The 25,417-nt window shown below is 51.1% G+C and overlaps 1 protein-coding gene across 5 annotated transcripts in view; it reads left to right on the forward strand.

The window, feature by feature from the left end:
* Positions 1-1,013: 1,013 nt before the first annotated feature.
* LDLRAD4 (low density lipoprotein receptor class A domain containing 4) overlaps positions 1,014-25,417 on the forward strand; it is a 438,552-nt gene continuing 414,148 nt past the window's right edge. For 2 of the 5 annotated variants that reach the window (XM_058438681.1, XM_058438682.1), the window contains exon 1: positions 1,608-1,664. The gene's annotated coding sequence lies outside the window, so the exon portion shown is untranslated. Of the gene's footprint in view, positions 1,478-1,607; positions 1,665-25,417 lie in introns of those variants that run through there. The other 3 variants (XM_058438680.1, XM_058438675.1, XM_032152884.2) reach the window with 3 other exon arrangements.

Genomic DNA, 25,417 nt, shown 5'->3' on the forward strand with positions numbered 1-25,417 from the left:
CTGACATTACGGAAATATGAGCTGGACAACTTTTTGGGGTGTGTGTGGGGACAGTTGAAAATGTTCACTCCTTTAATCAGCTGCATCTATCTTAAACCCAGCCTAAAACCCCTGCTTAGTGTAGTATTTTGGTATGTCTGCAGGGGGTTTAATTTTGGTAGAGGCGAACTAATTTTGGTGACTGTAATAAAATTGGGTTAAAAATGCCCATATGCTCTGGCAGTAACCAATCCCCCATCAAACATGGTAGGGGTGGCTGGAGGCAATGCGTGTACTTCTGAACAAAATAGCATATTGTCTGCACTCAGGTGGAGGTCAAGTCCAAAATGGTCTTCACAGGAAGTGTAGGTCCTTCAAGGAGAAAGGGTCACAGCGCGAAGTATCCATCTGACCTTCTAGGCAGGAGCCCTTTCCTTTAAAGGGCAGGATACTAAGGGGGCGACCAGGTGGGGTCCGGAGGCGCCTCAAGCTCCTTAAGGCTCCCCAAGCACTGATCCGTCCTACTAAGTGTCCTGCCGCCCGACTACGCATCTCTAGGCGGCTGCCCGAGGTCCCGCGGCCCGTGGTGCACACGCAGCCCGAGATGTACTCTGTGCTCGAACGCGCCCCCCTGCCCCGCCTCCCGAAACCGCCCCCGGCCTGCGGGCGGCGAGCCAGCTCCTCCGGGCGCCCCTGCCGCGGACTCTGCGCTCGGCTTGGAGTTCCCCGTGCGGCCGGCGGTGGGCGCGCGCCACGCGGGCCCGAGCCCTGGGCGGCAGTGCGGCCCCGGGTCCCGCGGCCTCGGCGCCCGCGCGCCTCCCCCACTGCCCACTCCCGGCCTCCGGGCCCGCCCCCCGCAGGGGTCGGCGCGGCCTGTGAGCCGGGGACCCCTGAGCCCCCGCCACGGCGGCCCCGGTCCCCGCGGCCTGGCCGCGCGCCGGGTCCCCACCGCGGAGTGGGAAGGAGGAGGAGAGACTGGAGGAGTTGGAGACAGACACAGCCGCGGCGCGCAGTCACGGCTGGAGACAGACGGCGGCGGCGGGAGGCGGGACACTCCCCCCCTCCGGCGACTGGAGGCGGGACACCTCCCCGGCGGCCGCAGCGCCGCGTCCCCTCTCTCCCCGCGCTGAGGCTGCGGACCGGGCCCGGCGGGACCAGCAGGCGAGTGCGTTGGCCCTGCCCGCTCCGCACGCCGCCGCGGCCGGCCAGGGATCCCCTGCAAGCCGCGAAGCCGCGGAGCCGCCGCCGCCGCCGCCGCTGCCGCCGCCAGACAGGCTGCGGGTGCCTGGGAAAGTGGAAGCGGGGCGGGGAGCGCGGGGGAGGCCCGGGTGTGAGGTCCTCAGCTCTTAAAGAACCCCGGCGCGCCGCGCTCCCCGCCGGCCCGCCGCGCGCCCCCTGCCGCGCTCCGCACCGCGCCCCTCCCCCTGGCCAGCAGGGCCGCTGGTCGCGGAGCCGCACTGCGGGCAGTCCCCGCCTCCGCTCCCGGGTGGCGGCCCAGGTGAGTGCGGACCCGAGGTGGCCGCAGTGGTCGCGGCTTCTGGCCCAAGTTCACCGCTGCGCTCCGGAGGGAGGGGTGGCCGAGAGGGGCGGGGGACTCGGGAACCGGACGCTTTGGGAACTGGACGTCCGCGAGCCTGCGCCGTCGGCTGGGGCCGGAGGGAGCAGCTGGGCGCCGAGCGCGCGAGGTCTGTGAGGCTTCGCCCGGGTGGGCTTGCCGGTGGGCACGGCGGGGGTCCGGCGCTGGCCTGCGGGCGGGGTTACGCCGGTGGAGGGACCTCGCCGACCCCCACCCCGTTTTCTGTTTCCTGGTGCCCTGGGGCGCGGGGTGTCCCGCCGTTGCAAGACTGAATTCTGCACCGCCCGGAGGCCAGGATAGGCGCGCGGGTGGCAGCCCCGGCTGTCTCGGCGCCCCTAGGCCTCGGCGAGCCGTGGCGGGCGGGGACTGGAGGTCAGTGGGAAGCGGGAAGATCCTGCAGGACCTGACTGGGGAGTTTGCGGGAAGGAGGGGGCGGGCCAAGCCCCGCAGCCCCTCAGTCCCGCATCTTGCACCGCGCGCGCCCCGGCTCCTCGGGCCCGCTTCACCCGGCGTCCCCCCGGGTCCCCCCGCGCGCGTTGACGTCGGTCGCGGGACCGCCCGGAGCTCCCGGCATTGGCTGGGAAGTCGATTGTCTGGGGCGGCTGCTGTTGCACTTAGGCTGGGTCTCCGAGCCCCGGAGGAAGCAGGCGTGTGTTGAATTTCTCTCTGCCTCTCACCGTGGAATAAACAGGAAGCGACGAGCACCCAGCTCGGCCCGGCACTTGCCTTTGTGAAGGGGTCTGCCCTGCACAGCCTTTAGGAGGTTTCCTTGGGACCCCTGCCCGGTGCGCCGCCCCGGGTGGGCCTGGGGGCGCGCCCTGTGAGTACGCCGGTGGAAGACAGTGAGTTCGGTTTAGGTTAAATCGCTATCGTGGCGGAGAGGGCATTTGCTTGTTTTTAAACTTTTTTTTTTTTTTTAATTGGAAAAGGAGGAGGTTTCCCGATGAGGCAGAGGTTTTCAGGACGACAGGGACGCATGGTGGGTGGGGGGCACCGGGAGAAGGTGCATCCGAGAGCACTGCGTTCTTGGGTCACCTACCTGGAGGGACACCTCGTCGCCAGTCAGGGCAGCTAGAAGCTCTTTAAAGCAAGCAGGGCTCCTTAGCTCTGCCCAGGCACAGGAATGATTGCTGTGTGCCCATAGCTACAGCAACTAGCGTAATTTTTGTTTTTCCCCCAAAATTTTTTAATTAGCTAGAATTGGATAATTTTGATTTGCTTCTTTTCTTTTCCTCTGTGTCTTGGTTTCTTCCCTTCTCTTTTTCTCTTTTCTAATTATTTTGGCATCTTCTCATTCCTGGACCAGCGCTGCTTTCTAAATGTTAATTACCATTTCAATACATATTTATTGAGGGCCTACTATGTGTTAGGCATTGTGGGATGTGAGGTAAGAGTAGCTGTACAGAATGTGGGTTCTGAGCGCTAGTATTAGTAAGTTATTTGCGGTAGAGGTGGATAGAGATGGTGAGCAGCATTGACTCTCAAAAATAGGGTCCTGTGGCTGGTATGGAGGTTGGTGCCTTCTCGAAAGGCTGGTGCTGGGAAGCTTCCCTTTAAAAACGGCCCTTTCTGCCGGTTTGGCTAGCCAAGAATGGCATTCTCCTCTCTGTATCTCCCGTGGAGCTTCAGGACTGAGTATTGAATGACAGAGAAGGTTCTGCAAAGTCTGCACAGGGAGACTGCCATTGCATCAAGTCGTGTCTGCAGTCTGCATATGAGTATTGTCTTTTCTAGTCTTTAACTCTAGTGTATTGCCATCTGTAACTCTGCCTTTGTACTCTGCACAGTTCTTCTGGAATATAGTCTTTGTGTTCAGTCAAGGATCATAGTGTCAAATCTGAGTCATTACATAGACAAATGAGGACGTCTGAATATTATCCATGTATATTTATTGAATTATATTTGGTTTCCCATCAACCCTTGAAATGTTATTTGATGGACCTTTCTAAGCAGTGCTTTTTAAAACAGGGGGCTAACTTCCTTATGATCTTTGAAAGCTTAATTCTTTTTAAGAGCTTCATTTTGCTATTGACATTGAACACAGTGTTAGGAATTAGGGCTGGGAATGTAAATGCCAGTAAGGGATTTGCTGTAATGGAATTGTAGCTGCCTTCCTCCCCTGTTTTAAAAGACCTCTCTAATTTCTTAACATTCTGCTGTTACCCTTGGAAGGGCTTGCCATTGTTGGCCATGGTCCTGGTTCGTGTAGGTTTGTATTTACATTGGAGAAGACTCTTCCCGGCAGGTTTTCAGGGCTGTCTCTTGAATCCTCTCACGGGCTTGGTTTGCAAGACCACAATCCTGCAGTGGAACGCAGCCAGTGCCAGCTGCTTATTAAGGGATTTTGTGCCAATTTGTTGGCACATTATTTGAGACTCCTCCACCCCACCCCACTCCCACTGGAGTATATACATACATAGACAAATATTTATTTTCCCCCAACTGCTGACAGTGTTCTAAGAATAGTTTTCTTGCCTGGCACACGGAGAGCAAGGGCCCGTCTGCAGAGGTGTTTACAGTTTGGGACTGTGCTGTAGTCTTGGTTGACTTAGCAGCCTGGCAGACCAGCCTCACAGCTCCTGGGATGCTCTCTGTTTTTGCTCTGGGCTGCTGCAGGGGTAACCTCCCTGATAGGGAAGCACAGTCAGAGGAGAGTGACTTTTGCTCCTTGTGGATGGTTTCTGGCAGGCAGTCCAGCAGAGACCCCTGAGCTCCTGACGTCTTTGCATGTAGCAAGCATAAAGTCTCCTTGTGGTGGGTGGGAGGTGACTGCTCTACGTCATCACGTAAAACCAAAGCCACCTCAGGGCTCCGGACAGGAATTCTTGCAACTGTAGACTGCTCTGATCTTCTACGTCATCACGTAAAACCAAAGCCACCTCAGGGCCCTGGGCAGGAATTCTTGCAATTGTAGACTGCTCTGATCTTTCTGGTAGTCCTTGCCATGTTTCTTCTCATCTTTCTTTGGGATCTGGGCTTATCCAGTCTCTATGGTGTGTCCTTCTTTCTGTGTAAGAGTTAATAGAGAAGGAAAAATGTTATCCTCAAGAAGTGATAAAACAGTGTAAAAGAAGAGCATACCATATTAACCTGGAAAAATTTTTGGAAATAGTTAACAGAATGTATAGTGGCACATGGATATTAAATATGAATAGCGGCAAAATTGCTATGTAGCCCAAAATTATTCTTTTCTTTCTTCTTTCCTCTCTGTCTCCTTCCCTCTCTCCCTCTGTTCCTTCCTTTTTTTAGGTCTTAGAAAAAAATCTCCTGGAAGCCATTATTTTCTGATGTCAAAGAGACTTTCTGCCTATATGAACTGTGTTAGTCTAGAATTACATCTTGACCTATATTATGGGTGTACATGGAAGGTGAATCTTAAGTTTCAAAATAGGAATGCAAAGGTTCTGCCTACTATTTGAAAATTTAGGCCACAAGACCTGCCACTTTTTAGAGAGTTTTTTGGGGGGCATTGTTTGCTTCATTGTTAGGCAAAGAAAGGACTGAAGCTAGTACCTGTACTATTAATTACTCTGAAAATATTGGGTTTGAATTTTCAGTTAATGTCATTTTTTTTCCATCACAGGAGGAATTGAAAACGATGTCTGTATTGTCACATATCCATGTGATTTAAGAATGGATTGCTTTTCTTTGAGTTCTCACTAAAAATGGTACTTTGGCCTTTTAAGCTGTTTTTGTGAAGACTTTTCTTTCCACCAAGCTTGTTTTCCAGATAGGTCTTGGAGATTACAAAGAACATAGATATAATTTCTCTCTTGATTGGCAGCTGCGAGCTTTCCCGGACAAAAATAATGCTGCACTGTGCCAAATGGTTGACTTTTCTAGAATAAAAACTCTAAAGGGTATGCAAAAAGTCCTCTGGTTAATATATTGGCATTCCCAGAACCCACTAACACTCCGGCAGCCTGCCAGACTCCACTTAACGAGGACACAGAATGTCTGGCTCAATCCCCATGAGCAGACGGGGGTGGGGTCTGGATGTCCACACCCTTTATTAATTTTTAATGACTGTACTTTTGTTTTGCAGATTTTCCTCTGTACCCCCTTCTCAACCGTCTCCTACAACGTCACTCCCCACATCCATTTATTTACTCATTTACTTAGCATCGGAAAAATGTCGAGCGGTTCAGGGTTAAGAATCCTGCTGAGGGATCATTTCTGTTTGCATGGTTTCCTTTGTTGTTGTTTTTTTTTTCTTTTTCTTCCTTTTTTTTTGGAAGAGGAAGAGAGAAAAGGAACAGAAAAGATGACAACTATTTTTTTTTTTTTAAGGATGCTTTATTGTCTGCTGGAAAAAGAGAAGCATTTACGAAACTTTAAGTTTGTCAGACAGTTTATGTGACAGTGCAAGTTGGTGCTTGCCAAGCTCCAGACAGATTGTTAATGTTACATGACAGGGATAAATAAATTACCGCTGTCTGCAACACGCTTGCACTGCAAACGCACTCTGCAGCCGGCGGCCGGCTGGGTGCCGCTCATGGGCCTGGTGTGCATGCAGCTGCGCAGAGGGCCTCTGCCTGCCGCCTAGAATGCTGTGCCTCCGTTTGGAAATGAAAAGGGTGTGCCTTGCTTTTATTTTTGGCTCTACTGCAGGGCAGTAGAATCCAAGGAGCAACTCTGTGTCCTTTATTTTGCTAGGCTGCTCCGCCTCCTCCCCTGCCCTGGCCCCACCTCTGGTCCACACTCCTGTTCTTCCTCCGAGCAGGGAAATCAGGCACCTAGCTTCTTCCCAGGAGACCTCAACTTAGTTCTTAGCTGCCCAGGGCCTAAAGTGTCTCAAAGCCAAGTTTCAAGCTGTTTACAGTTGTGTTCTTTCTGCAGGTGCAGACACTGAGAACAAATTGTCTACGATAGATAAGGCTGTACTGGCCTGGGAGGGCCTGGGTGGCACTCCTTGGGCATAATGTACTTTCATCTGGGCAATTTGGAAGCTCAGCTGGCAGAGTGACAGGTGTAATGAACTTAATGGTCTTGCCCTAGTTGTTTGCGGACACACAGCTCATGTTACAAAGCCACCTCATACCAGGGGCCCCTGCCAAATGATTTGCTCTCCTCTTTGTGGATGGGACTTGGGGACTGGACGACTGAGTGGCATTAAGGTAGGGAAGGGGGTGGGTGTGAGTGATGTGTGTGTGCCCTCATCTGCTCTCTTCCTAAAAGAACCTAGAGAATCTCCTGAAAGTAGGGCTTGAGAGAAAGAGATCCTTCCCACTCACACTGGCTAGCCATCCTCCATGCCAGGTGTCTCGAGGACCCTCTGCAGATGTGCTTCGACTTCCTGCCTCTGGGGTTTGCAGAATGGCAGGCTTTCTGCCACACTGTGTGGCTTCCTGGTACGCTGCTGGCCTGGCTGCTGAGATTCTTCAGAAGAGGGCTGGGCCGGCAATGCACAGCCAGGCATTGTTCTCGGAGTCCGTGGCCCCAGGGGCCAGCAACCTGTGCACAGAGCTGCAAGGGAATTTCCATTGGAAAGTCTCACTGCTTCTGAAGGCAGCCACTGGAGAGGCTGTAGGAGGCCAGGCTGCTTTCCGAAGGGCTCCCTGACCTCTAACCAGGGCAAGTGGGCAGATAATAATAACAGCAGCTCCAAGTGCTTCTGTAGCCTCTCCTGTGTGCCAGGCTCTGTTCTGAGGGCTGCCATATACTGATTCACTAATTTAATCCTCACAGTGGCCCTGTGACATGGATCCTCCTGCCATCTACATGTTACAGAGATGTCAAGACATTGCCCAGAGTCACCAACTTGTGAATAAAGGGTGGAGCAGCCTGGGCAGTATGGCTCCAGGTTCTGGGATCTGCCTCTGGAGCTAAATGAGGTGGGGCCTGGGTCAGGAATTCTTCATCTGGGACCACTTGCTGGCAGGGTGCCATTCTCTTCCTGTCCCCATACAGGTCCCACTGGGACTCTATCCAGCCAGCAAGTTCAGGGTTTTGTCTTTCTTGCCTCCGCGCTGTGGCCCTCCCTCCTCAACTCCCTCCCCTCTTTTTAATCCTAATCTCTGCTCTCTGCCTGTCTTACCTGTGGCAAGAGCCTCGGTTTTGAGGACTGGACCATGGCAGCTTTGTCTCTGCCCACCTTATCCCTTGAGTTCCTTGAGAGAAAGACAAAGCAACAATCAGCAGGAGTGTTGGTATTGCCAGATATTTCTTCTGCACTGGTGCTTTAAACCACTTCCATCAGCCTCACCGTGGCACCTCTGGGTGTAGCCTGGTGGAGTGTGACTGCCCGGTTCCTGGGAGCAGCTAACTGCCTGGGTCTGGTGGTGTGTGCTGGTAATGGCCCCGCCAGCTGTCTCTTCACTCAGAGGGATCCAGTTCATCCCAGGACAAAGAGCACTATAGTTTCTTTCTTTCTTTGTTTCTTTTTTTTTTTTTTTGAGACGGAGTCTCGCTCTGTCGCCCAGGCTGGAGTTTAGTGGCGCAATCTCGGCTCACTGCAAGCTCTGCCTCCCAGGTTCATGCCATTCTCCTGCCTTAGCCTCCTGAGTAGCTGGGATTACAGGCACATGCCACCACGCCCATCTAATTTTTTTTGTATTTTTATTAGAGACGGGGTTTCACCATGTTAGCCAGGATGGTCTCGATCTCCTGACTTCGTGATCCGCCCGTCTTGGCCCTCCAAAGTGCTGGGATTACAGGCATGAGCCACTGCACCTGGCCTACAGTTTCTTTAAAAGTGAAAAAATGTTATCCCATCTTTAAGAGTCTCTGTTTTTTTTTTTCTTAGATAGAGTCTCCCTTTATTACCCAGGCTGGAGTGCAGTGGCGTGATCCATCTCAGCTCACTGCAACCTCCATACCAGGTTCAAGCGCTTCTTGTTCCTCAACCTCCTAAATCGAGTAGCTGGGATTACAGGCATGCACCACTACACCTAGCTATATTTGTATTTTTAGTAGAGATGGGGTTTCGTCATGTTGGCCAGGCTGGTTTCTCACTTCTCACCTCAAGTGATCCTCCCGCCTGAGCCTCCCAAAGTGCTGGGATTACAGGTGTGAGCCACTGCGCCAGGCCAAGAGTCTCTGGCTCCATGAGGTATAGGTAAATGAATCATGCATATTGACGTGTACGCCCTATGAAATGTTGTCCACCTTGGACAAGCTAAATCTTCGAGATTGTGGGACCTAAAGGGAGTACCCAAGAGATGCACATATCATGGGCCTAGCAGGACAGTCAGCTCTTTGCAAACTGGTCCACAGTATCAGGCAGGAAAAGTCTCTCGCAGCTCTTGAGCCACCCCTAGCAGCTGGGATGGATGCTGACCCCTATGTAGATACTACTGGGCATCCCATATGTTGCAGGGCACTTCTGAACCTTTGTGGCATTTGATCTACAGGCTAGCCTGGCGTGGGGCTGGTTAAGTTACTGTTGAGGAGGTGAAGGCCTCTAGAGAGACTGTCCTGGTCTGGGTCCTGTCCACTCTCAACAGCTCTCAGTAGCCACGCATTGTCATGACCCAAGGTGCAAGGCCTGTCTTGGGGTAGCTGCTCCTAGCAGCATCTGTGGGACAAATAACGCTTTCTTTTCCTGATTACATGTGTACTGAAGAGAATTAGGAAATAGGGAAAGAAGGAAGAAAATAAAAATCACTGAAATTATCTATGATCTCACTGCTAGAGATGATTAGTAGGTTAGTAGATTCCAGGTTTATTGATTAATTATAAAGTCATTTATGTACTTTTTAAGAAGCTTAGCATTCTTTCATGAATATTTTTCATGTGATTTAAATATTCTCCAAAAATCCCACTTCTAGATTGTGTAATATTCTATTCTATGGTTATATTGTAATTTTTTTAAAACCAGTTTTAGGACATTGAGGCTGTTACCAGTTTTCTCTGTTATAAATATGATTGCATTGGCTGGGCGCGGTGGCTCACGCCTGTAATCCCAGCACTTTGGGAGGCCGAGGCAGGCGGATCACAAGGTCAGGAGATGGAGACCATCCTGGCCAGCACAGTGAAACCCCGTCTCTACTAAAAAATACAAAAAATTAGCTGGGGGTGGTGGCGGGCGCCTGTAGTCCCAGCTACGCAGGAGGCTGAGGCAGGAGAATGGCGTGAACCTGGAGGCGGAGCTTGCAGTGAGCCGAGATCGCGCCACTGCACTCCAGCCTGGGCAACAGAACTAGACTCCGTCTCAAAAAAAAAAATTAAAAATAAATAAATAAATAAATATGATTGCGTTGAACATCTTTAAACTTTTTTTTTTAGAAATTTATTACATAATTTGATAATTTTAAAAAATGGAGATGGGGTCTTGCTCTGTTCTCGAGGCTGGAGTGCAGTGGTGTGATCTCGGCTCATTGCAACCACCGTTTCCCAGGCTCGTGGCATCCTCTCCCCTCAGCCTCCTAAGTAGCTGGGACTACAGATGCTGCCACGCCTTTTTTTTTTTTTTTTGTAGAGACCGGGTTTCAGCATGTTGCCCAGGCTGGTCTCAAATTCCTGGGCTGAAGCAATCTTCCCGCCTTGGCCTCCCAGGGTGCTAGGATTACAGGCGTGAGCCACTGTGCTTGGCCTGAACATTTTTAAAAATATTATTTGGGTAGATTCTTAAAAGGGAAATTGGGGGGTATAAGACTTTTAAGGGTCCTCCAAAAATATTGCCAGATGGGGCTTTCAGAATGGGAGAGGCAACTTACATTCCCACAGACAAGAGGGTGACTGCACCCTTGTCAATGCCGAATATTATTTAAAAAATCTTTGCAAATTTGGCAGTAAACGATATGGGCACATGATGTTTAAATTTTCTTTCCTATCTTTTTATTTTGAAAATCTGACTTTGTATCATCTGGATCATCGTTGAAAAGAGTTTTGCTGTTTGCTAGAATTTTGTTAAGGCCAAACATCATAATGTTAGAGGATGATCTCAGTAGGTGGGGTAAGACCTTTGTGCTTTTTAAAATTCAAATAAAATAAAATAAAACAGAATTAAATTCTACTCAGGTAGGTTCAGGGCAATAAACATTCTAATAACATGTCTTTTAAACAAATTATAGGATGCGATGGGCATAGACTGCTCTTGGTCTTCCCCCAGCCTCCTCATCCTCCCTCTTTAGCGGTAGCCTTGAACTCACAATGGAGAATGAGGGCCAGGAGAGGGGGTGGAGTCAGCACCTGGCTGTCTGGATAGCCCCACCATACCTTGTTCAGTCGTGTCTCTTCATTTCAAATGACCCCTATTGGACCTCACACTCTTTGCTAGTCTTGCTGCTAAGGACACAGACAGAAAATTCATGATGGGCAGACAGAAAATTCGTGATCCTCCATACTCCATGCTTGTGTCATCTGTGGAGGACCTCCACGTCCTCTGCAAATGTGCTAAAGTTTTCTGCTTTCCTCCAAGGCCTCAGTCCTTCCAGAGTTGCAACAACTATGAACAGTGCCTGACCTCCTAAGCTGTTGCTCCTAAAGCTTGACAGAGATGAAAAAATCACTTTACTAGGTGGTGATGAACTAATTAAAGACAGTCTTTCATTGAGGGGTTGGAAGCAGCTGGAATGGAGGGTGCTTACCGTGCTGGAGGGAGCAAGATGGCACCACTTTCTCTAGGGCTGGTCATGATCAGTGTGGTTTTGTTCACAGGCACCTGAGCGCATCAGGTGGGGAGACCCTCATGTACTATGCAAGGTGCTCACCTGCTCTTTGGTGTGTGCTGGGGGTGCACCTCCACCTGGCGTTGCCTGGTGGACAGTGAGTGGGCCCCACAGGACCTGGTGGGCCCATGTATTAGTCCGTTCTCATGCTGCTATGAAGAAATACCCGAGACTGGGTAACTTATAAAGGAAAGAGGTTTAATTGACTCACAGTTCCACATGGCTGGGGAGGCCTTGGGACACTTACAGTCATGGTGGAAGTGGAAGCAAACATGTCCTACTTCACTTGGCAGCAGGAGAGTGAAGTGCAGAGTGAAGGAAGGAAAAACCCCTTACAAAACCATCAGATCTCGTGAGAACTCACTACCATGAGAACAGCACAGGGGAACCACTCTCATGATGTATTCCCTTCCTATGAGGTCCCTCCCCCAACACATGGGGATTACAATTTGGATTACAATTCAAGGTGAGATTTGAGTGGGGAGGCAGAGCCTGAACATATCAGCACAGTTCTGTGTTCTGTACCAAAGCTTTCAAGGAGGTGCCTAGGTGTGTGAGCCCCGGTACTGCAGGTGCAGACGGCAGAAGCTCAGCTGGTGATGCTGTGCCCCATCTCCCTGGGTTGAGACCGCAGACTGGGTCCTTCTCAGCTCTGCCTGACCTGCCATCAGCACCACACTCTGTCCCAGGTGCACACCTGCCCTCATCTGTGGCAGTGCCGAGGCCTTGGAGATGGATTCCAAAAGGCTGGAGATGGGATGAGGCCTGTGGAATAGAGATGGAGTGTGCTGAAGGCTGCTAATGGGGTGGCAGTCCTCCAGTGGTCTGGCCAGTGGGGTCCCTCAGTGTCTTTTGGGGAGCACGCCTCTGCTACAGTCCTTGGCGGTTCTCCATTTTCCTCAGTGAGGTGGTGGCTCTGATGTCACTGTGAGGGTGCTTGCTATTGACCCACAGGGCTTTGGGTGCCTGACAAATCCAGCTTGTGCTTGTTACTGGCTGAGGCGTGCAGAGCTGACCGATTTCTGTCTGATTTGACCTCGGTGTTTGGCTTGCTTCTGCAACAGAGTCCCTGCTTTCCTGGTGGGGACGGGGGCCTTCTGGACACGATGTGTGCAGGACTCGAGGAAATGTCGGCAGTTGGTTTGGTTGAACATTTGTTTTTCTGCTACTTTGGCTATTAAGATAAATCTTGAACCCTAGGTCAGGCACAAGGTTGGAGTTTGAGACCAGCCTGGGCAGCATAGTAAGACCCTATCTCTACAAAAAAATGTTAAAAAATTGTGCCCCTAAAAAACTTAGCTTTCCTCCTATTGGGTTTGAATATGACATTCAAAATTGTTTACTTCTAAACTAGAGGTCCTGGGATTTTGCATTTTTTCATCTGAAGAGTAATGTAAAAATAATAAATGTGTAGGTATAGTTACAACTAGCTATATATAGTAAATTTAGTCCAGAAAAATCATGACATTTGTTTTCTGATAAAGTTGAACTTGGAATGAAGCGGAGCAGTTGTTATCTGATGGACTCTTGGTGCATTACCCTCTAATGTGAATCCTCATCCTTTGGTTGCTGTAACATTGTTTGTATTTTGGAGTTTTATAGCCGGGGCACATTTATGTGTCTGAGGGAATGGCTTCTGTTCTGCCATCTGCATGGAGGAAGCTGTCCCCATTGGACCCACCGAGGAGGCAGCATCCAGGCCGCAGCGCCGGCCTGTGTGTCAGCTGCCACGGGGTGACTGCATCATCCGTGGTGTGCTTGGGACGATTCGGGTAATCGCGCTGCCTCCTGGCCTGAGGGCTTGCCATGGGCAGTTGCTCAGTCATCCTTCTAGCTGTCCCTCCTGGGCCCCTGTGCTGCCGGGCCCCTTGGAGGCTGTGCAACCTGGGGAAGGTCACTGACTCTCTAGGTCTCAGTTCACCTTCTCTGAAATAGCTGTTTGCCCACCTTGTAGGTTTTTGAGAGGATTAGATAAGATCATATGTATGCAGATCAGGTGGGACAGGCCAGCTACCACAGCGAGTGCTCAGTAAAAGGCAGCTCGTGAGCCAAGTGTGTACTCGTGAGACATCTGCCCTGCACTGGCACAGTCAGAGACCCAGTTCCCGCCTTTTGGAGACATAGAGACCAAGGAGAAGATAGAATGTGTGTGGTGGAAGAAATTAGCAAGTGAGAGTGGTTTTACAATCATGGCTTGAACTAAGCAGTTTTTCAAGAAAGGCTTTAGATGTGGAGGAGAGTGAGGCCCCCAGGCCCTGAGGTGGTGGCTCTGACGCCTCCTTCGCTCCCTCCCTTCCCTCTCCTTCTACTCTTTCCTCCTCTGTGCATTTTTATGGAGCACTCAGGACGTCCACGCACTAGGCAGTAGATAAAGACATGGCTTTGTCCCCAAACTGGTAGAAGACAGGTGTGCCCATGGTTGCCACGCAGGGCTAACGACCACACCAGGGAGACAGAGGACGATGTGAGTAGACCTGCTGTCTCCTGGCTTCCTGAGGGCTCAATGTACTTTGGTCAATCAAGGGAGACTTCATGGAGGAGGCCAAATGCTGTTGTCTGAATGTTTGTGTGTCCCCGAAACTCCTCAATTGAAACTTAACTCCACTGTGATAGTATTGGCAGTATTGAGCAGTGGGGCTTCTAGGAGGGGATTAGGTCACGAGGCTCCTCCCTCATGTGTGAGATTAGTGCCTTTATAACAGAGGCCGGAGGAGCTTGTTCACCCCTTCCACGCGTCGAGGACTCAGAGAAGGTGCCATCTATGAAGAATGGGCCCTCACCAAATGCCAGATCTGCCGGCACCTTGATCTTGGACATCCCATCCACCAGAACTAGGAGCAACACATTTTTGCTGTTTCTAAATGACCTCATTGAAGGTATTTCGTTACAGCAGCGCGGCTGGACTGAGACATAGACCTCGGGCTGAGACTTAGCGAAAGAACGTATTTTTTTTTTAAGGTTAACAAACGGGGAAAGAGTATTCTAGGTCAGTGGGTTGCAGCGAGAAAATATTAGAGCGCATATGCTTATTTTTACTTCATTATTTCAAACTTTGTATATTATGTGTACAATGTACTATTACCATAGTATATGTATATAATTTATAATTATAGATAAGTATACATGACCTGTGTGCTTAGACATTTTTGCTTGTAGGAGTATATGCTTCAGAAAATTGGGGGCCCACAGGCGGGCAGTGGGAACATGTGTTAAGACGGGGGAGGGCAGGGCAGGCCATGCATGGCTGCAGGTGGGGGAAGAGGTGGGAGGGTGTCTGTGAGTGTCATGGGTAGATGCTACTGCTTACAGTGCCTGAAATTTCAAACTCAAACTCTAAATTACTTTTGTAGCTTTTAGCTGTTGTGAACTCAAAATCCACAGACCATATCTTGCTCCTTTGCCACCCTGACTCTCCTAGGCTCCTCTTTCTGGTCCGTGCTATCTGAACCCTCGAGGGCGAATCCTGACACAGGTCGGGGAAGGATTGGATACACCAGTTTGGTGATCAGAAATGTTGATAGACTGCTTTATTTGTGTGGAGAAATCTTCCTTAGGAGGGTGAGATTATTTATTCATGCTTGGAGCAGGGGCACCCTTTTAGGGCCCACATGCATTTATAAGAATGGAGACCTGTAATCTGGTGAAGCTCATTCCAGATGTCCAGGGTGCTGCGGGGCTGCAGGGATGAGAGAAGGTTCTTTCCCTGCCTGCATGGAATGCGCGCCACGGGCAGCATCGTCTTCGAGTTCAGAGGCATATAGATGACTATGGGTGAGGCAAAAGGCAGGTGAGGCAAAAGGAGGAAGCGGGAGGGAGAAGGGCAAGAGGGGTCTGGACAGGTTTTGCTTGAGAAGAAATGGCAGTGGACACATGGCTCGTGTGAAAGGTGGGTGTACGCAGAAAGGCCAGAGGCTTGTGGGAGCGGGAGTGAGCCCGGGCGCGGGGCGTTGCTCTTGGTGAGCATGTCGGGTGGCCCTTGCCCTTTGGGTCACCATTCCTCCTGATTGCGGCCCTGCCCGAGGTCGTGTGAGTCTGGTTCTGGTGTGGAGCGTTTCTTCCCGTCTTTGTCGAAAACCAAATCAACCAGCCACGAATGGTAAAGGAAAACAAGCCCGTTAGAACACCTACCTTGATTTCATATCGAATTGTTTGCAGTGGGGAACTCTATCTCGACCACAGTGCTTTAATGGTTGATATTTGTTTACATTTCACAAAATGCTTACATTTCATACTCCATGCAGTTCACGACAGGAAGCCAGGTTTATCACTTTCGCATGGGAATAATAATGCCTTCTATTTGCAAAACGCGTAACTATTTAAAGCTTTTCACAGACAGCATCTAATTTCATGTTCCTTGGCTTTAAGGAACAAATAATTAATGAAATGTACATAGAAGTATAATTAATTGATTTGTTTCTTCTTCTCTAATGTGGCTATTAGCTGAATGAGGAATTCAGGCCAGAATTTATGTTATTTTAATGTGTGAAACCTAATTGGAAAGTGATGCCCAATGGTTGTCCAAGCCACATGGTGGGCTGTTTTCTGAAGGTCACTGGTCCCAGGGATGGCAGCTTGGTGGCTGGGCAGGCACCCACCTAGTCAATGTCATTTTGGGAGGTCAAGGGTATAGCACTAAAAACTGAATTCGAAGATACACATAGTTACATCAAGGGGACTGAGGGGGCACCCCGTGAAGCTCTCTCCTGGTGGTGGGCCATGCAGGATGGAGTGTGGCCCGAGTACGGTGCAGGCTGGGGCCACCGTGGGGGCCTGCTCTCATCTCCTCCCTGTTAGAGGAGCGTCTTCTGGGCGCTTTTGTGGGACTTAGGAGTGTGTTCTAGGTCCTGAGCAGTGCAGAGACTCGGCCTGGTGCTAGCGGTGGGGTGGATCCGCCAGTGTAGCCCCTCTCCTGTCTGTCCCACTCGCCTCCCGCCTCTGTCTGTGGCCTGTGCCCCTTTTTGCCTGGCATGGTTTGAGCTTCTGTCCTGGTACAGTTTGTTCGGCTGTGGATGCAAGTTGACTTCAGTTCTGTTTCTCCTCTTTCAACAAAATCACCTTCCTTCCCCGCCTGGCCTTGTCCGGTGGCTCCTGCTGCCCCGTGCTGTGCTCCACAAGCCTCTGTGTCACCTCTTGCTGCCGCATCCCTTCCCCAGCTCAGCTATTCACTGTTGTCTGCAGCTCTGACTCTTCTGCTCTGGCTGCCAAGTCCCCTGATCCCCTGCTTGCGTTCCAAGTGGAAGCTGTTTGCGCCGTTCGCACTGGCTTCGCAGCTTCCTGCTCTCTCCTTCACAGCCCAGGAAGCGCCACCTCCAGCCATGCTCCCTAGAAGCTGCGTGTGGGAGAGGCGCGTGCCAGCTGTGATGCTTGTCCGAACTCAGCTCTGGAGCCGAAGCTGGCAGCAGGGACAGAAGGCTGCCACGTCTGCTGGCTCTCCCTGGTGTGGTCCTCCTGGTTCCCTGAAGGGAACAGGAGCCAGCGTCCTCATGACCAAGGCTTCAGCTCATTGTTCAAATGATTAGGTGGCAGGTGAGGCGCTTTCTGATCTCCCCTGGTAATTAGTTGTGTGATCAATGAGGACTCTAGATGATGGCAGAGGATCTGCTTGTTGCCACACACAGTGCGTTGGGGACAGAGCTTGCCACCAATGGCCCCATCTCTTTGCAGGCGCCTGCCCTGAAGGACATGAGCGGGTGAGGTGCTCTTGGGTCTGCTTAGACACGAGTCACTGGCTGCTAAGAAGGCAAATGCCATGCCGTTCAGATATATTCTCTGCTACTGGATGATGTAGTGCTGCTGTAATGTAGCAAATGCATTGGCTTGTTGACTGTTAAGAGGCCATCAAGGGACCCTCTGGCTTGCTCTTGGGTTGGCAGGGTTGGCAGAGGGGCCCACTGCTCAGAGCCCAGTAAGGGGCGGGACAGCTGTGTTTGGAAGTGGGCCAGGGAAGCCGGAACCCTCTTATTGGAAATATTCTCCATCCTGTGTCCTGTTTGTCACTGTCTCTGGTGCTCCTGTGACCTGTTTGTCGCTGTCTCTGGTGCTGTTTTATGGAAACCTTCTCTAAGCAAAGATGTCTTTGAGTGTTTGTTCCCCTTCCCTCCCTGGGTGATGCAGCCTGCCAGTAAGGTGTGGCCAGCTTCAGAGCCCGGAGGAATGGGGTCTCTCCTTTAGCTGTCAGTGGAGAGAGGTTTCTGAGCCTAGAACCTTATACTCACAGCTGGAGAGCTTAGAGGCAGAGTTGTGTCGCAACTGTTGAGACTGATTGTGTATTTCCGTAGAGGACCTTGGCCCAGAACTCCAAACCCTAGGCTCCTACACCTACCTGCCTACTGGGCATCTCTACTCATAGGCACCTCCAAGCCAGCATGTCTAAAACTGAACTCTTACTCCCCCACCTTCTCCTCCCTGCCCCTCAGCTCCCCAGCCCTGTCCCACCCTCACTGTCCCATTCCAGTCACCCGCATCCTTGTCTGCCCGGTGATTCAGGCCACACGTCTCAGACACTTCTTTCATCACCTTTTCCCATAGCCCAGTGCGTGTTTGAAACCTGTTTTTTCTGCCTCCAGAGTTCATCCCAATATGATCACTTTTGACTATCACCACCAGCAGTGCTCGTGTGTCCTCTCTCCCTGGGTTTCTGCAGGGCCTCTGACCGGGTGCTATCCTCCCCACCTGCGATGGTCTGGTCTGGATGCAGCAGCCAGTGACCCTTGTGATCCCTGATGGCATGCCCCATGCCCCTCAGGCCTCCCTCCTGCTGAGGCTCCTCACCCACGCACCCCCTCGCCCCACAGGCCTCTGTGGTTGCCCTACCCAAAACTCTCCCTGGGTGTGCACATTAGTCCCCTGGCTTTGCCCTAGGAGGCCTTCCCTGGCCCATGTGTCTCCTGCACGGGGCCTGGTCATTGTGAGCTCCAGGAGGGAAGACAATCGTCTTCTTGTCGCTGTCCTGGCCCAGCACCGGGCCGCCAGGACTGTTTGTTGAATAAACAGATGGACTTGTGAGCAGGCACCCTGGCCAGGGGAGGATGGTGGGCAGGTCCACAGACTCGTAGGCCTGGATGGCGCTCTGGACTCCTCCCTTCTGCCAACTTCTGGGTGGGCCCCAGGTGTGAGAGCGAGGCCGTCTCACCTGAGCCTCTGTGGGTCGGGACAGGCCTCCGTGCAAACAGAAAGTACTGCAGAAAGGCTGAAGTATAAGCAGCAGTGAGAGAGATGAGCCGGGGAGGCTGAGATCCTTCTGTGAGCCCCGCCCCGCCCCATGGACTGCTGCTCACCTACATTACATTCTTATTTTACTGTTTTCCTCTAAGTAAACTACCTACCAGAAACCAGGAGAAGCAATTGTTTTTCAGACCAACTCTTGCCCTTCCCTTCTCTCCTCCCAAATTTAACTTGCTGGCTAAATACATTTTGGATAAATTAGTTATTTATTTGCTTAGAAATCAATTTATCAAGCCGTAAAAAAATCATCAGATTAGGTCGGCACGGTGGCTTATGCCTGTAATCCTAGCACTTTGGGAGGCCAAAGTGAGCGGATCACCTGAGGTTGGGAGTTCCAGACCAGCCTGACCAACATGGAGAAACCCCGTCTCTACTAAAGATACAAAAAATTAGCCAGGCGTGGTGACATGCTCCTGTAACCCCAGCTACTTGGGAGGCTGAGGCAGGAGAATTGCTTAAATCCGGGAAGTGGAGGTTGCAGTGAGCTGAGACTGTGCCATTGCACTCCAGCCTGGGCAACAAGAGCAAAATTCCATCTCAAAAAAAAAAATCATCAGATTATTAAAGTTTATTAAATTCATCATGTGTAGATGCTTTCTCTTTAGACAAGATGTCTCTATCATAACCTTGATTCTCCTAAGCTGTTTTCCTCTGTTCTTGGGATCAGGAAAAGTTCAAAGTAGAGAAAATTATGGTCTGTGAATCTTTTTTCCATCTTTTCAAAGAAGACTAAATGTTCGACAGCTACCTGGAAGTCTGACTCACCCTCCAGGCATCTGACTGTGCTTTTATTCTGGTATTAGTTTTGTTGCCTTGGATTTAAAATCCACAAGGATTGTGAAAACCAAGTGCGGGAGAAGGAGAAAAACCTGAAAAACCCCCCACATTCTAAATAGTGGTGAGGACTCCTAGCAATTCATTCCTACTGATGGCTTTTAGCCTATGTAATAGACCACTAGCCACGTTGCATATGCGATCAGCTTTGGTTGGACGAGTCGACTTTATTTCCCTCCCAGTCTGAGGACACATCTGCAGTCCTGCCCCTGGGGGAGGTGCACATCCAGCCCTGGGGTGGGTTGCTTTTCTTGCAGGCTGGGCGCTGATCCTTGCCTCCGTTAGGAATCTGTTTGAACCTCCACCGGGAGAACAGACTGGAAGGAAATACACCAGGACATTAAAAATAGAGGTCTTGGCATATAGTGCTAAGGGTGGTTTAAAAAATTCTGTCTTTTCATCTTTTCCATATTTTGTACAATGATCATGTGTTCCTGTTTTTATAATGAGAAAATTCCCAGTTAACTAGATTTGCTAAGGGTGTGGAATAAAAAGTCACTTTCTGAAAAATTGTGGCAAACAATTTGATGTGTGTCTTTTTAAGCATTTTGGAAGCGCGGTGGAGTTGCTATGGGGATAGCAAGGTTTACTCTCTACAGAGAGTGGTTCCATCTGGCACCCGTCGCTCCCGAGCTGGGCTGGGCAGTTCTGTGCAGAGCAGTTTCTTGTTAGATGTGGAAACAGTTACACAGAGAAGCACTGTTCCATCTTTTCCCCCTGGAACCATCATTTTGCTTTGATCTAACAATAGAAAAACTTTTTTTTTTTTTTTTGAGACAGAGTTTTGCTCTTGTTGCCCAGGCTGGAGTGCAGTGGTACGATCTCAGCACACTGCAACCTCTGCCTCCCGGGTTCAAACGATTCTCCTGCCTCAACCTCCTGAGTAGCTGGGATTACAGGCATGCACCACCACCCTGGGCTACTTTTCTATTTTTAGCAGAGGTAGGGTTTCTCCATGTTGGTCAGGCCAGTCTCAAACTCCCGACCTCAGGTGATCCACCCTCCTTGGCCTCCCAAAGTGCTAGGATTACAGGCGTGAGCCACCACGTCTGGCCTAGAAAAACATTTTAAACTCCTTTCTGTACCCTCTGCTTCCTCTGGGTGCTGGCGTTGCCTGCGTGGGGCTTGGTCCGTGTTTCTCAGTCTGGAGGGTTTCTGAGCTGCTGTTGGAATGGGGGTGTCTCCTGCACCTGGTGTTCCATGTCGGACTTTCAGATCACAGTTGGAATTAATTTTCTTTTGCAGACGTGTTGACATCTTCCTCTGAGGTTACGTTTTAGTTCCCCTTTGCTTTGTCCCTGGAACTGTGGACTCCCGCCCTCCATAGTCTTACTTGGAACCAGCGTGGTTCCATCTCAGTTTAGAGATGAGGATTGTAACATTCCATAAGGGACCATGCTTGGGGGCATAATGTGTGCAGGTAGAGTTCTGTTTTATATTTAATGGAGAATGAAACAGTGACTTAAGTGGCAGGTGTCTCTGTCTTTGTGATCTTGGGTTATCCCTGGATGCCCCACTCGTAGGATGCCTGCTAGGCATGCTGGCTTGGGCTCTGGAGGCCAGCTTGCTCTTGTTCTGGGCTGTGGCCTTTGGCCAGTCCGAGTCCTGCTCCCTCATCTTGAAAATGGGATCATGACATCTGCCTGCTTGCAGGGTTACTCTGACTGTCAGATAAGATGATGCAGGTGCCCGCAGGGGCAGGGAAATGCAGGGGACTAAGTGCATCACCCCATGTCCTGGGCACTGGCAGGGTCACTGGTGTCCTGCCTGCTTCCTTCTGTAATCTGATAGGATGTGGCTCTCTGAGGCCACCGTAGATGGTCTCTTAGTCCCCAGAGCTTCTAGTTCATATACTTAGTACTAAGGAAGGTACTGTGGTTCATGGGCTTGTGGACAGTGACCGCCGGGTGGCTGATTTGTTCTTGTGTTGGAGACAGAGGTGATAATTTCACTCCTGGTCCCAGGGCCAAGTGGAACTGGGGTGATCTGTTCAGTGGAAAAAGCAGTTAGTTCGAAGACATTCAGGGAACATGGATTCTTGTTCCTAGCTCGGTCTCCAAGTAGCATTGACCCCCGAGCAACCAAAGATCCATTCCCTCAGTGCATACAATTGTGTGACAGCCCTGCACAAGTCACTGTGATCACTCAAGACCTCTGGCCTCAGTTTCCCCATGGAGAATCCCCTTCATGGACGCGTTGCTGTCCAGCAGTTTGCATGTGTTCTTTCATTTGACCCATGTAATTCATTTATGAGGTTGGGAAGTGTAGTGATCAGTCCCATTTTACAGATGAGGAAACTGAGGTCTGGGGAATTTAGCATCTTCTCTGAGGTCACATGCTGTTAAGATCTCGTCTCTAAAATGGGAGGCTGGGGTAGAGTCTGGTGGCTCCCTGGACGCCCACCCCGGTTCTTAAGGTCAGTGTGTCTGCCTCCTTGTGAAGTCATGGCGCTTGGGCTGATTGTGAAGGAAATGGACAGTGGAGTGAGGCTGTTCCCAGCCATCCTTACCCACAAGCTTGCTCTGAAAATCCACCTAAAACCCCAGGAACTATTGGGAACTGTAAACTAACGCAGGTGCCAGAATATCTCCCTTTCCCAAGTCTGGAGGGCATGAGATCACAGAGCCATCTAAGCATGAACCCAGGAATTCTCTTCCTTATTTTCCAGTATTGGAACTGGAGACAGATTGCTCGATGACTGGATGTGGTTTATTGTGAAACGAGAAGGAGCCCCCTCTTAAAAACATTCTGCTGTTGGGCTGGTCCCCTTCATGCATTGCCTCTTGTTGGTAGAATTTTTGCTCAACTGGAAGGATATTAGAGGTGCCTGTGCCACGCAATATTTTATGATTGATCAGTGTCTTGAAGCACTGTTGGATGCACCTGATGCCTTCTTTATTTGGGCTGTCAGTGTTCACACAAAAGGAAGACTTTCTACATCTACTCTGTGCTCTTTCTGTGATAAGCTGGGTTATTTTGTAGAGCAGATGGGAGAATGCGCAGATGTGGGACTCAGCACCCACAGAACTGAGGGGCGGTGTGGTGCAGGCCAGAGGGCATGGACTGCAGAATCCTGCCAGCCTGGGTTCACATCTCTGTGAGGTTTGCACCAAATCTGGGTTACTTTTAGGATCCTGGAGAGACTCAATACCTGGAGAGGGGCCTACACATAGGCAGCCTCTCCCGGGTGGTGACTACGCCTGTGTTTCTGTGTGGAAATGTGATTTTACAATGTCACGTTCCCGGGGAGCTCACTAAGATGCCTCCTGCTCCTACTCAACAGCCCCAGCCCCTGTTCCTGTTGAGGTTCTGGTGGGAGAGGGGACATTAAGATTGCTGCTTGTAAGGCCAGGCGGGTGGCTCACGTCTGCAATCCCGGCACTTGAGAGGCCGAGGTGGGCGGATCACCTGAGGTCAGGAGTTCGAGACCAGCCTGGCCAACATGGTAAAACCCTGTCTCTACTAAAAATAACAAAAATTAGCTGGGCGTGGTGGCGCACACCTGTAATCCCAGCTACTCAGGAGGCTGAGGCAGGATAATTGCTTGAATCTGGGAGGCAGAGGTTGCAGTGAGCTGAGATCACACCACTGCACTCCAGCCTGGGCCACAGAGCAAGACTGTCTCAAAAAAAAAAAATTGCTGCTTGTAACTGCAGACTCGAGAGAACATTTGTGACCCATGAAGCCTGTGGTTGGAGGGGCCTGGTGTTAGGGAGAGGATACTGGAAATGTTAATGCAGCTAATCCAATGAGATTAGCCTGCTGAGCTCAGGGATTTGAGGGAACAAAGGGGAGTGCAGGGGCCACTTAGAAGTTTAAACAGACTCCCTCTCCCTTTTCACCTACGTCTTGTGTGAGGATTTCAATAGCTCCTAAATGAGCTTGCCTGAATGGCTGTGGCACTCTTTTAAATTCTAATTAGCTAGTGAATTAACCAGGATGAATTTTGATTAGTCAGAATGAATTACAGGTATTAATGATCATACAGTCTTAGGGCAAATGAAAGTAGCAGTTGTCCAGAGGGGGCTCGGGCCAGCCATCCGGCTGGAGAGACCTTCAGTAGGCTCAGAAGGGCTACGCTCATTCACGCTCTGTTCCACTTTCTTGTAATGCCTGCGCCAGTCACAGTGTGGATTGGGGACCAGACGCAGATGCCCTGGCTGTCCTTGGCGGGACTGGAAAGAGTGGAGCCCCAAGTTGCTGGCTGGCAGACCTCCAGCTGTGGCCCGTGGGATTTGCTCCATGGTGGCCTGGGCCACGCAGGCTGTACCGGCCGTGAGATGCCATGGAGCCAAAGGCTGCCACTGTAGCTGTTTATGCTGCAGCCAGCCTTCACCCAGTTCCTGACTGTGCTGTTTGTTTGGTTTGCCGTGGGTACTTCTGGGGACCTCCTGGCAGCATGCTGGCCCATGCAACTCTCCTCATGCCAGTTGTAGGGTCCCTGTTCCTGTTTGGCCAAGGAAGGGATTTCCCAAGTATATACATATTTCTTTGGCTTTGCCATGTTTTGGATGGCCTTGGACATAGAAACTCGTTGCGCATTAGTTGAATAACTAGGCCAGCATTCTGAAAGACCCGACTCCAGACCTACTTCGGTGATGGAGATGGGCGCGTGCGGGGTCAGGGTGCTTTGAAAGAGTCACACATTCACCTTCTAACAGAGCAGCCTGAGGCTTCCCTAGTCTCGCAGGGTCAACTTGCTGAACGCTCAGCCCTTGGTCCCAAAGGAGCTCTGAGGCTGCAGGCCCAGGGGTCCCGGTGTCCCCGTGAGCTGGTGGCAGGGAAGCGGAAGCAGGCTTTCACACTGCCTCCCCCACATATGCCCACAGCCTCCCCTGGGCCCTTTCTCGCCTCTCCCATGGCCATCCTGTGGGTTCTTTGGCCTGAGAGGTGCTGCTTCAGCCTCCCTCGGCCTTGAGGCGCTCCAAGACAGCGTCAGCACCTGGGCTAGAGGTCCGTGCTGCCCTGTGCATCGTCAGAGTTTGGCTGTAGTGTGCATGTGTGCATTCGTGTGCTTGTGTGCACATGTGCGTGTGTGTGCATGTGTGTGCTTGTGTGTATGTGTGCATGTGTGTGCTTGTGTGCACGTGCGCATGCACGTGTATGCGTGTGCACCGTTATTTTCTAATGGACTGTGCAGGCATCTGTTCTCATGGACCAGGAACTCAGTGATCAGGGACTCCCCTGTTTACTTTGATATTCCAGGTACCCCCCAGAGCGCCTAGCACATAGTAGGTCTTCAGTGACTGCCAGATGAGAGGACATTTAAATGAGACAGCAGCTTTGGAGGGATGACGACAGATTGTGGTCTAATGTCACAATTTTTGCCTGAGAGAGAATTGGCCCTAGTTGAGGCGGGCTTTTTTTTTCTTTTCTTTTCTTTTCTTTTTTTTTTTTTTTTTTTTGAGACGGAGTTTCGCTCTTGTTGCCCATGCTGGAGTGCAGTGGCACAATCTCAGCTCACTGCAATCTCTGCCTCCCGGGTTCAAGCGATTCTCCTGCCTCAGCCTCCTGATTAGCTGGGATTACAGGCATGTGCCACTACCCGGCCAATTTTGTATTTTTAGTAGAGACGGGGCTTCTCCATGTTGGTCAGGCTGGTCTGGAACTCCTGACCTCAAGTGATCCACCGGCCTTGGCCTCCCGAAGTGCTGGGATTACAGGCATGAGCCACCGCGCCAGGCCAAGGCGGGCTTTATTTGTGTCTGTTGGACACCTCACATGGCACCCCACAGGGCATTGGTTTATAAAGACCCAAACCAGTGTCGAGTTCTGTGCTGGCCCTGGTGCCTGCTGTGTGCTTTCGTTGTGTGTATACACGCGGAAGTTCATTCTGGAGGCTTCCAAGGTAGCCTCCTGGGTGCTGCAGCGGGTCTCCCGCTCATCATCACTCTGTACACAATGTCTTGATACGCTGAGGATTGAAATGGGGCAGTGATCCTGCCTCGAGGTAGACAGCAAAACCCAGGCTATGTGGGAGTCAGCGTGGTGGGACCCAGGGCGTGTCTGAGGGGTGGATGCAGGGGCAGAGAGAGCAGCAGGTGAAGGCTGGGTCTCCTGCTGAAAGCCGGTATTGCTGGGACTCCAGGGTCAGCCTTCCAGCTCCTCCTCCTGACTGACCGCTGGCAATGTAGGGGCGACTGTCCCAGCCTCCCACTGCAGGGCGCTCTGCTGTCAGTAGAGAATCCTCCTC

The sequence above is a fragment of the Hylobates moloch genome, unplaced genomic scaffold (genome assembly GCF_009828535.3).
Source record: "Hylobates moloch isolate HMO894 unplaced genomic scaffold, HMol_V3 SCAFFOLD_5, whole genome shotgun sequence".
Lineage (NCBI taxonomy): Eukaryota > Metazoa > Chordata > Mammalia > Primates > Hylobatidae > Hylobates > Hylobates moloch.